The sequence below is a fragment of the Halichoeres trimaculatus genome, unplaced genomic scaffold (assembly GCF_033239565.1).
Source record: "Halichoeres trimaculatus isolate MK-OKI-2021-1 unplaced genomic scaffold, fHalTri1.1 fHalTri1_scaffold_12, whole genome shotgun sequence".
NCBI classification, from domain to species: Eukaryota; Metazoa; Chordata; class Actinopteri; order Labriformes; family Labridae; genus Halichoeres; species Halichoeres trimaculatus.
In genome coordinates, this window is record NW_027437190.1 from 36,346,545 (window position 1) to 36,359,209 (window position 12,665).

Genomic DNA, 12,665 nt, shown 5'->3' on the forward strand with positions numbered 1-12,665 from the left:
TAAGCTGTAATTTTATGAGGCGCAGGCTAAACGTAGCGCTAGCAGCCCAACATATCCGTAGGCTAATGTGACAAACTCAGTTTGTACCGTAGTTTAGTAGCCGTCCGTATGTAACACTGATAGAAAGAAAATAACACAATCTCAGGCACATGTCCTACAGTTTGACAATGATGAAATAAATTCTTTCTTTTTTTTCTGTGAGTTGGTCTTAAATAACTGCTGTTACTTTTTGTGGGAATGGGAATGTCAGGTAATCTGCCTTTAGTTTCATTTATTTTTTCAAGCTGTATTTCTTCTTGGTTGCACCTGAGATCGGTTGCTGACAACAGCTTTAAGTCGGGATAGGGTTTTAAGATTTTTGGAAAGGTTTTTGAAAAGTTTAAAAGAGGTAGTGAATTTAACCTCAGGATGTGCAGACAGTGCTCTCTTGGTTGTTTTCAGTTTAATAACGATAGTGTTGTATGATTAAAACTATCTTTGTTGCTTTGAATCTAACCTGGTGTTCCACAAGGTTCAATCCTGGGTCCTCTACTTTCCTACATTTACACAAATCAACACACCATCATCATCACATGAACGAGTCATAGGATAACTGTGCAAACGACACACATCTTTATCAGCTCATCAGAACAAATAACCTGTGAGATCTCACTCTTTGCAGACTAAAAGTATCATGTTACACAATTATACAATACAATTAAAACCAGATATATTCAGATTTAAAGGTCTTTGAGTTGTTCCAGGTGTCTGTCAGCTCCAATTTAACATGTGGCATCCCGCAAGGTTTGATCCTAGTCCCCCTTTCTTTTTAATTAACATCAACACAGTGGGCCTCATCACTGATATTCTTACTCTGCGCATAAGTTCAATGTTTACACAAAATCACTTTTGGCTTCCTGACACCTGCATCGTGATACTTTTAGTTTGTAAAACTCAGTATTAAATTAAAGCTTCCATGTTGTAAGTATGATACGGGTGGATATTTGTCAATTTCATGATTGTTAAACAGATGTAGTCAATTCACAGATTTATTATTGAATTCTATTAAAGTCTTTTTTTATTGTATAGAAAGTAGTTTAAATGTCAGGCATTCAGTTAAAGAGTCCGTGTTTACGTTTTCTGAGAGAGCTGGTTGTTGGTTGTTGAGTGTACCCATGGTCTGAGGGAGTTTATTTCTGTTCACAGAGTAAGAACAAATTCGAGTAAGCAAATATTGATAAACCACAGATTTGTGCGTACGCATTACGATCATTATGATCTGATTAGATCCCATCTTTTTAGTTTTTAGTTACAACTGATAGGATCTCACCTTTTTAGCAGTTAAACAGCATCTTTTTAAAACCTGAAAACACCTTGAGTTATTCTTAAATATCTGTCACCTCTAACCCAACGTGGTGTCCCACAGGGCTCTATCCTGGGTCCCACTCTGTTCTCCCTTCATATGCTCCCATTAGGTCACATTGTCCGTGTCCTACACCATGACTTTTCTTCATCTCCCATTGAACCAAATGACCTGTCAGACCTCACCTCCATCACTGACTTTGCAGATAAAAAGTTTGATGACATAAAATTTCTGAGCGTTGATTTTTAGCCTCAGAACTTCTTACTGTAACTAAGGTCACCTGTCCACCTGCATTAAACCTTAGATTTATATTTGATTCTTTCCTTAATGTCAATCCACAGGTATGAAATGACTTCTTTAAACTCTGAACAGGTGAATTCTTCCTAACACTGTGATCAAACCGTGCTGTGAGGCGTCTGGAGAAAGCTAAATGATTTACAAATTGTAAAATCCTGACTGTAAATGAAGACAAGTCATGCATAAGACATGAGCAGGTACGCCAATTCTTTCTAAACCTAAGACCGAGGCCAGTCCCTTGATCTAATATGCAGAGAATAATACAGGGACAAGTAAAGTGTGGAGAAAAATCGGCTAAATTAGCGTCTGGCGTAACATATTCATGGTCTGCAAGTTGAACTCATTCACCACTGATTTGTTTTATGAGCCGGCTGCGTCAGGCCTCCTCCCCTCCTTCATTTACATTCTGTTCAAATATTTGGACTGACAAAAACTACACTTTGCCTCTCCGCTGCTGTCACCTTGTCTGAAGCGGGAGCCGTACAGTATGAATAATGAAAGCCCCTGATCTCCAGTCGTGCTGGCTCTCTGTCAGCAACCAGGAGCGGCTCCATTAAAGAATGAAAAGGCAGGCCTCCTTTGTTGCTCCCACATCTCCCCATTATTAAAGAATCCCATTAAACGGCAGGAGAAGGTGACTTTTCCTTTCAGTGCGATGACACATGGAAAGAGGCCCCTGTCAGGTCAGAGATGGGGGCCGCTGATGGGGGCCGCTGATGAGGCCGGTGAGGGGGTTTCAACCTGAGAGGAAAGGAGTTATTGATTGACTGAGCCAGCACTGCGTCTCCTGCTCTCTGTCCATCACCCACAGACCCTTTCCTTTTCTTCCGGTCACCTCCTCCAGGACGCTCTCTGCGGGGCCCGTGCCCTCATTTAACTTCATTACTGCCGGCCTGACAGCGGCACAGCCGGGGGGACAAATGGCATCCTCCGACCCTGCGTGGTCACCGCCTTGAGGAGCCACCTTTCCTGCCACCCTCTCTCCTTAACTCCCCGACTCTTTGAGATTTCCTTGCTGGGTCTGCGGGGTTATTCTATCACTGTCCCGGCCTCCTCGCCGTGCTCACACATTCAGCTCAGCAGCATTGATAACACTCTGACAGACCACAGAGGAGGGCTGGCGTCAGCTCCTCACCTCCTTCTCTTCTTCCCCTAACTCAACACTTTGCCTTTTCTCTGCAAGGTCACCGTGCTGCCAGAGGAGGAAGAATGCCAGGCTTTCACCTGCCACCGCTCGTTTCCCTACAAAGGCTCCTTTACCTTCACAGACGATGGCATTAGTTCGATTCAGCACTCCACGGCCGGCTGTCGATAGGAAATAAATGATGTACGAGGCAGACTCGGGCTTGTTGAGGTAACAGTAAATCATTTCAAGTACAACTCTCTCAGGGTGGGGAGCTGGAGTGTCGCTGTGCCTGAATCCTGCTGTGTGAACATGAACCTAGTAAACATCAGAAATCTGGCAAAAGTCATCGTGTCATTGCTCTCCATTGGGTTTGTAGTTGTGTAAGGCTAACAGAAGCAGCATTCAGACCCCAGACAGAGGAGGATATACGTTTTTTTATTTGTATATAAATGTTCTTCTGTTTTTCTTGGGGTTTGCGATTATCTTTTATTTTGGTATGGTTATTATTAATGCCATCACACTAAGGGCATGGACACTATTGTATTTGTACATTTCTTTCTTATTATTCTGTCCGCTCTTTGAGTCCTAATCTGACCCCAAAACCTCAGGAATTGGCACACACCGCAGATTTGGCCCCAAAATTTGATATAATGCAAAAAATGACCCCCATCATTTCAACATGTGCTCTTTGGCGCCACCTAGGCACACTAAAACGTGTAGCAATGTCATAGCGAGATTGAATCAATGTCAAAATGTTCATCTCATTAAGACACACAAATTATATGCTGACACCCCTGACCTATCTCAAGCAGGAAGCTGTCAATTTGCCTTTCAAAATAAAACATGGCCAAATTTTTGGGCTTTAAACAAAAGTTATCTCCTCCTAGGCCATAAATGGTGTCAGCTTGAAATTTGCCCAGATTACAGAGTGGACCATGCTTTACAAAAGCTGTGTAGGATTTTGTTGTTTCTCAAATGGTTTTCCAATGACGAGCTCTCAAAGTCAGTGAGCGAGCCCCAAAGAAGCCCTTTCAGCTCCCCCCATTAGAATGAATGGGAGAGGAGGATCCAGCTCCACACAAGCTGCAGCAGTTAGGCCTCTACACAAAAAAAGTAAAAGTGGTACAGCTTTAAAAATGACATGGATGGATTCCTGACAAAATTTACTACAAAAATATCTGATTTTTTTAGAGATTGGGTGAAAATTGTGGCATCTATGAGGAGACGTTTCAAAACTTCAGTCAGTTTCTCTCCTGAGAGAGCAGCAGTTGGTGATGATGTCACACTGACTGACAGTTCCGTGCAGCTGGTCATGTGACTCACTGAAGGCGGGAAAATGGAATGTGTAACACGCACACATTATAAAAGGATGAAACCTTGACAGTGGAGGTGAAACTGGCAGGAGGGACTGGCGACAGAGTGAGGACATGGCTAACGCTGCTTGCAGCTTTAAGTTTTTTGGTCACCTGTTTGATTTCTTGTTTTGTTGGACATGTTTTGTTTTTGAGACATTTTTTTCAGGGACAACTTTTTATTTTCTCGCTGATCAGAGTGTTTTTCCCTCGTTCAAAATCATCTTGTGGTGATATACTTGGTTGGAGTGGTTAATGAGACTCGGGCAGTTTTATTTTCCTTAGTGATCAGCTGGACAGCACACACTCAACTCTGCCAACCAGGAAGACACTTTGACACATGCTTTTTCAACAGTTGGGCCTCTGATCACGAGTCAAGCAGGAAATTCATCTTTGACATTTATCAGTTAATAATTCATAAATTGATAATATCTCAATCTTTATTGAAAACTTGTGAGGGAAAGAGATCAGTCAGCTGTCACATTTAAAGTTTTTGAACCAAACTCAGAGCATCCTCTCCTTTAGCAAACGCTGAGAGACTGTGAGACGTCTGTTTTCAGTGTTTTCAGTGGCTCAGACTCGACCTGATGAAGATGTATGAGGAGGAGTCCTCAGCCTACCCTGGGCTGTTACTTTGAGCAGGAGCTGCTCAGCCTCAGCTCAGCCTCAGCTCGGCTGTCGTATATTTAGCTCCTGACTTCAAACCAAAGCGTCTCGCACCTTTAGTTGTAAGTGACACAGAGAAAATATCACTGAAGGCGATGTGCAGACGCTGTGTCTCATAAACACACAGTGTGTCTCAGTGACGAGTCACAACAAACACACTCAGCAGAGCTGTAAACACAGCGAGTGTGTGTGAGTGTGTGAGTGTGTGAAGCTGTGTTTCAGAGTGAAACGTGTCCTGTAGGAAACCAGTGAGGAAAACAAGAGGAGGTGAAGCAGGTCTCACATTTATCACCTCCTGCTTTAAAACACGTGGAGTAATATTTACCGCCCTGATTCACCCTGACATGAAACCACACTCCGCTGGCTCCAGCTGATCACTTCCTGTTTCTCTGTCTGCACACACTGATCATCATGGAGGTGATGTCTTCTTTAAATTCACTCCACACTTTGTTTCCTAATGAGCAGACTCAGACATTACTGCTGAGTGTTTTTCCTGCTGTTTTCTGAGGGGCTGCGTCTCTGCGGCGTTGTAAAGCAGGAAGCCGTCTGCACGCCGATGGAGATCCAGGAGAGGAGGTAAAATCCATTAACACTTTATTATTCTGGAGGAGCTGTTATTGAAGAGCTGAAATGATGCAGCAGCGTGTCAGAGCTGTTGTTTCTCTCTGATACAAAGAGTCTGGACTTCCCTCCCGTCCCTGTGTGTTACACACTAATTGGAATCTGCACACCTGCTGATAATCAGACTAATGACCAGCGGCTCCACGCCTCCCTGAACAGCTCCGAGCACAAGCTGCCGGTAAACACTGACTGATAGCAGGATAAATAGAGATAATAAGACGGATTTGGGCTAATTGGCAGAGGGATAGAGGACTTTCTGCTCAGACACAAACACCATTTGTTGATTATTCGAGTGTGATTCAGGTGCGTTCTTTCATAATCCTCCTGGTGGGAAAAACGTGTCCAGTACAGCCTGAACATCTGAGCGATTTGAAGACGCTTCACTCGTCATTTCTTAGCTGTTTGAAAGATGTTTCATGTCACGTGCACTGAAAACGAGTTTCTTAACTTTTCCTGAGTTCATATATATAACTTGTTCCACTTTTAAACGGCTGAGTTTGAGATGGTCACTGTGTCTCTCCTTGTTTCATCCCTCTGCTGCTGGAGTTGTGAGTGAGTCATGAAGGCTGTGTTCTCAGGTTACAGCCTAAATAAACCAGATCCTTCACAAACATCAATGATCGACCGTCAGGATGGAGCTCCCCAGGTCAGAAACGCTAGACAGTTTACAAAAAGCAGATGGATCAAACAACATCCAAACCAGGTTGTTTTTTTACTTTCCTACAACAACAAACGGACATAATGAGCAGAGCCAGACCAGGACTCAACAGGGTTGAAGTTTTACAGCCCAACAATGGAAGGGCAGGTCCATGCTGTTGCTTTCTTAGCTCACCAAGAACATTGGGCCTAGCACCAGTTAGCATCGGCATGCTACAGGCTTCTAACAGCTACAAAAATAGTAAAAACAGCCTCCAGTCTACAAATATGATGCCAATGATGAGGTGTTACAAACTGCAGTTCCCAAAGTGTCCACTTGAGGCCGACTGCAGAAGCATCAGAAAACCACAAACACACCAAGACAAAAATCGACATGGCCACAGCCCGAAACGATCTCATTTATCTCTCAGCACACGCTTTGTGGAGGGAAAATTTGACCACAACTTGTTCTTTTTTAAGTTATTAAACTTACAAGTTTTGCCCATATAAGGGCACGGCTGACAGGTGGGCACTGACAGGTGGGTGCTAACAGGTGGGTGCTAACAGGTGGGCGCCCTGCAGCTGTCTGTGGAGAGACTGAGCCCTCCTCTTTACCTCGAGCTGTTGGAAACGGCTTCAGCTGGTAACAGCCTGATTTAGCTGTTTCCTGAGCTCCTCACACCTCCACAGCAGAGAGAGATTGTTCCTGCACAGCACACACCTGTGCTCCTCCATCCACCGCCCACCCCCTGCAGCCTGTCCTGATCCCACAGCTCCACCTTTCACCCAGCACGGAGCCACCACCTGCCAGCAGGACGGACCTTCACTCCCCGAGTCCCAGGTGTTAAAAGCCTGGTTTTATTTATGCAAAGCATGCGCCCCTCCAACTAAAAGCCTAATCCTTAAGCTGCCTGTAAACAGCATTAATCCTGTTCCTACTCCTTTAACTTGGCAGGTATTAAGTGTCCTTATTGAAGAGCTTTATCCTCTCAAGTGTGCTTTCACTGGACTGAGCCCAGACTCAGGGCGGACAACATCCAACCAGGTTGGAAGGATTTAAAGACGGATTTAACACATGTATGTTTTCTGTTGACCTGTGAGAGGCAAGTTTGATCTGTCCAGTAGAGTCTTTAATCAACATTATTTCAGAGTAACAACAAAGGAAATAAAAATGACACCTGCAAAAACTGGTTAAACTGAGGTGAGACAGCAACAAATATCCATCAGTGTCCTGACTTTCCTCCCTGACCTAAAATCTGGTGCATGAGGAAAAAGTCTGTACACACTTTCCCTGGTGCAGTATGATATTACGTTAAAAATCCACCTTTATTTGCACAGCTGTAATTTCCCTGCATCTGATTCATCTCAAAGTGCGTTAATGAAAAATGAACCAGTTTATCTTTAACTTCAGAATCAGACAGACACCAGAGAAACATCAGAACAACCAGCAGCACTGAAAAGGAGAAACACTCGTCACTGCAACTTTACGGCTGACTCTTTTACTTACTAGTTGCTTTTAATGACAACTTTAGGCTTTAACTATCAATGTAATGCATGTGTCTATGAGTCCAGAGTGGGACTGTGATCATGTGTGTTGAATTTTAAACAGATTGGCCTATATTTATAAAATAAAGTGGCACGCCTTTCCAGAGGGTGGCGCTATTGAAGCAGAGAGAGTGTACAGTTAAAGTGCACTTTGATGATGTGTGTGGAATTTGAAGCAGATTGGACTTTACATGAAGGAGCTACAATGATATGATGGTTCATGGAAAAATATCAGAGTTTGAGGCAGCGCCATAGATACGCTCCTTAACAACAAAGAAAACGTCCAGATACATTACAAAATAAAACACATGACTTCCTGTTCACACCAGGGGGCACTGTACTTTATTCAGAGACAAAGCATAGAGATACATTGAGGCTGTGACACTGAACATGCGTGTTCATTTTGGTCCTGATCCAACATTATAGATGTGAGCTATGAAGGTTTTCATGAGACCGAAAAAATTCGTAAACCTTGGTAGCCAGATGTGGCCACGCCCACTGAGTTAAAAAAAAAAAGTCCTTTCATAACTTTTCATTGTAAATGTGTGTAGTATACACAAGCCAAGTTGAGAGTTGATAAGATCAAAAACCTGCGAATTAGTTGGTTGAATTACGTACCCTATAAATGTTATAACTTTCTGTTGCCATTTGGGGGCGCTTTAGTTTTAAGTGAAAATAATAACATAGATGCATCCAGGCTGTAACAGTCAACATATGTGTCTGTTTTTGTCCAGATCAGACAAATTTGACAAAACGCCGAACTTTGAGCCCTTGTCCTGGCCCCGCCCACTGAGATTCTTCAGATATTTTAATAACTTTTAATCATCAGTGTGTGGAGTAAACAAAAGCCAAGTTTGGAGTTTGATCCTATGAAAAACCTCGGACTAGTTTGCTGAAAAACATAGCCTAAAGTCAGATGTTTATGTCCAAATTGTGAACTTCCTGTTCAGAATTCACTATGATCGTAAGAGACTTTTTCAAAGGTCTAGGCGTGATCATTATGCACCAGAAATTTCAGGGCCGTAGATCAAAGTAGCCTGAGGGTCTGCAGCTTTAAGCCACTTGGGGCACCACGGAGCAGATATTTTTATGCAAGAACTGGAATTTTTCGCCATGACTGAATTTTGTGGGGTTTAAGTCAGGGAGGAAATAATGATGATGGCAAGGGTTTCAAGATGGCCTTCACCTGACCCTAAATAGATTATTCTCAAAAGCTACATCTCTCTAAAACCTTATTGTTGTGTAGCAGGTTTGAATCTGTAACGATTCGTTCAGAAAACTTCTTCACGTCAGAAGCGTTGGATTCATCAGCCCTGCTAGCAAAGCCAGTCAGAAAGCTTTCCATGAGCCGTCAACCCAACTGAAGCAGCTGGAGAAAAACACACAAACAAAAAACAACAACATGCATCCTTTATCAGCATCTTTCCTGAGCTTTATCTGTTTGTCCTTGAAGTCCACTCCACTTCCCGGGCTGCAGCTCCACCGCCGTGAGCGAGGCGGAGTGGTCATGGAGGTCACGGCGGTCAGAGGCTGAGCTAGATTCATCCGAGGTCGCTTCGCCTCCATCCCTGGCTTCTGTTCCTCAGAGAAACCTCTGGATCCTGCAAAGAGCTGCCCTGAGGTTCTGATTAGAGCTGCATTCATCCCAACGCTGTATGGGCGCCATTGCCAACGCTTGAACCGGTGAATTAATATGATCAGAGAAACACAGACAGACTCAGATAGAGGAAAGAAAGAACACATTTCCCTCCACCATGAGCCTGAAGACACGGCCCGGACTGGGACTGTGACCTTAATCCACCGAGGAGCTGAGGACGCCGGTGGGCGGATAAGCTGCAGGTCTATTTCTGAACGCAACGCCGAGGTGCCAGTCATACTCAGCCTGGAAATCAGCTGGAAATCAGCTGGAAATCAGCTGCTTTTTATAAAGGATGTTCAGCCATCAGCACCTGCTGCTTTGCTGCATCCTCGTGGTTTCAGGAGCTGATCAGAAATTCAGAGTTAAACTTTGTTTTGTGCAGGATTTACAGTTCCCAGCTGCTCTGTCCACAGAGGAGGAGCAGTAACTCTGCCTTCATTTGTTCAGACAGCAACAGCAGGAGCTGCTGTTTCCAAACATCACTTCCTGAATCCATCCTGCAAATAAAGATCTGTTTAAACCAACGCCTGGCTCTGCTCAGCCTAATAGAGGCAGGGTTAGAAAATACACCAACAGCAGACCATACCTCAGCCACTCAAGGCAGAGCTCATTTCTGCACTAAAGTCTCAATGATAAACATTTTTCAACAACCTTCTCAGAGACAGGGCAGGCTCTGACTGAAAGAAATTTGATTTTTATCGTTTAAAACAGACAGAATTTGTTCTCCTTTAGAGACGTGTGTCTGACATCCTCACATCTGAAGACGTGTCAGTAACTCCCAGAGTTTTCAGTCACAGAGAGGATCTTTCAGTCACAGTCTGCAGGCTAACAGCTGATTTCAGTCCACTCAGGACTGTTGTTAGACAGTTAGCTGGTTATAGAAGCAGACTGCAGGGATTTCTCTCACCTTCAGTTCTGTTTCCAAACTTTAGTGGACGATAAATGAAAAAGACACAGCTTGCTCTCTTCACAACTCCACCAGTTTCTCCTCCTCTGTCTCTTTATTCGCAGCTTCCTGTTTGGTGCTGGGGAGAGGACTCCCATTGGTTGTTGGCAGTGCTGGAAATGATTTAATACCTGTGATGATGTGTTTGATTTTATCCTGAAAAACTAATTCAAAAAGTCTGGATTATGTTTTTTTATTCACCAAAGGACTGAGATAACAGGCAAAATAATTAATACTCATTTAGCTTGTATTTAGCGTTGAGCTCGTGTTTAAGCTTTTACCTCATGTTTGAGCTTTTAGCTCATGTTTTAGCTTTCAGCCTGTTTTTTAGCCTTTAGCTCATGTTTAACTGCTTAGCTTGTGTTTATGCCTTAAGCTCATGTTTTAGTGTTTAGCTGGTTTTTTAACCTTTACCTCATGTTTTAGCCTTTAGCTCATGTTTTAGCCTTTAGCCTGTGTTTTTGCCTTTAGCTCATGTTTTAGCCTTTAGCTTACATATGAGCTTTAAGCCTGTTTTTAGCCATAAGCAGATGTTTTAGTGTTTAGCTGGTGTTTTAGACTTTAACTAATGTTTTAGCCCTAAGCCTATGTTTTAGCTTTCAGCCTGTTTTTAGCCTTTAGCTCATGTTTAACTGCTTAGCTTGTGTTTAAGCCTTGTCCTCATATTTTGGACTTTAGCCTGTGTATAAGCCTTAAGCTCCTGTTTTAGCCTTTAGCCTGTTGTTTTTTGCCTTTAGCTCATTTTTTAGTGTTTAGCTCATTTTTTAGTCTTTAGCCTGTGTTTTAGCCTTAAACTCATGTTTTAACCTTTAGCCTGTGTTTTAGCCTGTAACTCATGTTTAAGCCTTTTCTTTCATGTTTTAGCCTTTAGCCTGTGTTTCAGTCTTTAGCTCATGTTATAGCCTTTATTTTGTTTTATAGCCTTTAGCCTGTGTTTAGCCTTTAGCCTGTGTTTCTTCTATTACCTTAATCTTTCTCAAAGTTCAAAAGGATAAAAACTCAGCCTGTGAAATCTCTGTGTTTTTTCTGATTTCTTCCTTTTGTCTCTTTTAGTTCCTCATGTGGAGCTGTTTTTAGTTCCTACCTAGCATGTTTAACACTTTAGCAGCTAACCTGTGCAGCACGGTGCTGTTGTCTGTCGACTTTTTAGTGTTACATTTATTTCTGTACACGTACTGACTCGTCCTCTCCTGTTAAACTGATCATGAACTGCCACCCTCCCCGTCTCACTCATCAGACTAATGATGCCTTCACTGACGCCTTCACTGATGCCTTCACTGATGCCTTCACTGACGCCTGCTGTAGATGAATTAGTCTGTTTTCATTAAAATGCTAAAGCACAAACAGCTGATGAGGAACGCTGCTGTTTCCAGGAACCTCAGGCTGCTCGCCGTTCGCTGCTCGTTGCTCCGTTTCTGTAGCTTATCTATTAAGTAAATTAAATGCCAATGGTAAACAGTTTTACTTTACCAATGAGTAACGACCTCAGCGTGCGGCGGCGTTACAAAGCCTCCGCTCTGGGTAACACAGCGATGATAAAGGAGGCCGTTGTTGAACGCCACCCAGCTTCTAAATGGCCGGCCTGGTCGAGTGCATCATTCCCACGTCAGGGAACAAACAAATAAGATGAAGTGCTCTCTCAAAGTCAGTGGAAAGGACAACCAGGCCGGCTCCCAGCAAACAATGATAGATGAGCTTTACATGATGGCGGAGGCTGCGAGACGGGGGGAGCGTTCAATTAGTACAAGGAGGAATGGCAGTTTAACGGCACGGCGAGGGGAGCTGGCAGGCATTAAAGAAACGCCAAATTGAAAACGCATACATCTCACACAGCTGACAGCCTCATTCCCTTCCCCAAATTGGTCACAAATTTATGATTTTCCATAATTGTTCACGTTTTGACACCTCATATTTCAATCTGGGAGGGAATAAGTGAAAAGTACGCTCGGGAGCGTTTTTAAAAAAGGAGAGTTGAGGCTGCAAAACTTACTCTAAATGCTAAAAGGGTCAAATCAACCTCTCACACTCCTCTTCCTCACGCTCCTCTTCCTCACCTCTCAACTTCACCTCCCTGCTCCAGGATTTGTGGCACGCTGGAGGCTGAGTGCTGGGCTCCTGTGAAGAGTTACACCTTCAGAAGCACTCAGAGCAGAGCTCATGAATATTTATTCTCTGATTAGGAGCGCTGATTTATCAGGCTGCCGCAGAAAGGGATGATGGGACTTAAGGAGCAGAGACAAAGGTACAGCTCTGTTAAAGCTGAGGCTACGCTCAGCGCAACTCGCCGTCCATTAGACCAACTTCTGACTGCGCGGAAAGCTCCAAAACTTTATCAGAGGGTTTTAGTTTGAGGGTACGATGACGCAGACAGTGCTGTTAAATCAAGGATGGGAGTTCCTGTGGTGAAATCTGTTTGTGTTGACTTTGGCGCCCCCTGTGGACAGAAAAACACCTCATGTCCCATAAGTCACACTTCTTTCCAGGGGCGGCGTTAT